The following is a 200-nucleotide window of genomic DNA, read 5'->3' as shown; positions in this document are numbered from 1 at the left end:
AGACATGGAGAAAAAGAGACAGTGAGGCCGTGATGGAGAAGAGAGACACGAAGAGAGGGAGGGAGATCACCAGCTGGAGAGAGAAGCCAACAGTCCGAGAGATAGAAATAGACGTCGGGCTCGGTGGTTCAGCCTGTAACCCCGCGCCTTTGGGAGGCTGAGGTGAGTGGATTGCCTGAGCCCGTGGGTTCGAGACCCGC

This window comes from Carlito syrichta, unplaced genomic scaffold (assembly GCF_000164805.1).
Source record: "Carlito syrichta isolate Samal-C Ts95f unplaced genomic scaffold, Tarsius_syrichta-2.0.1 Scaffold316280, whole genome shotgun sequence".
Classification (NCBI taxonomy): Eukaryota; Metazoa; Chordata; class Mammalia; order Primates; family Tarsiidae; genus Carlito; species Carlito syrichta.
The sequence above is the reverse complement of the archived record's forward strand: the minus strand, read 5'-3'. Positions refer to the sequence as shown.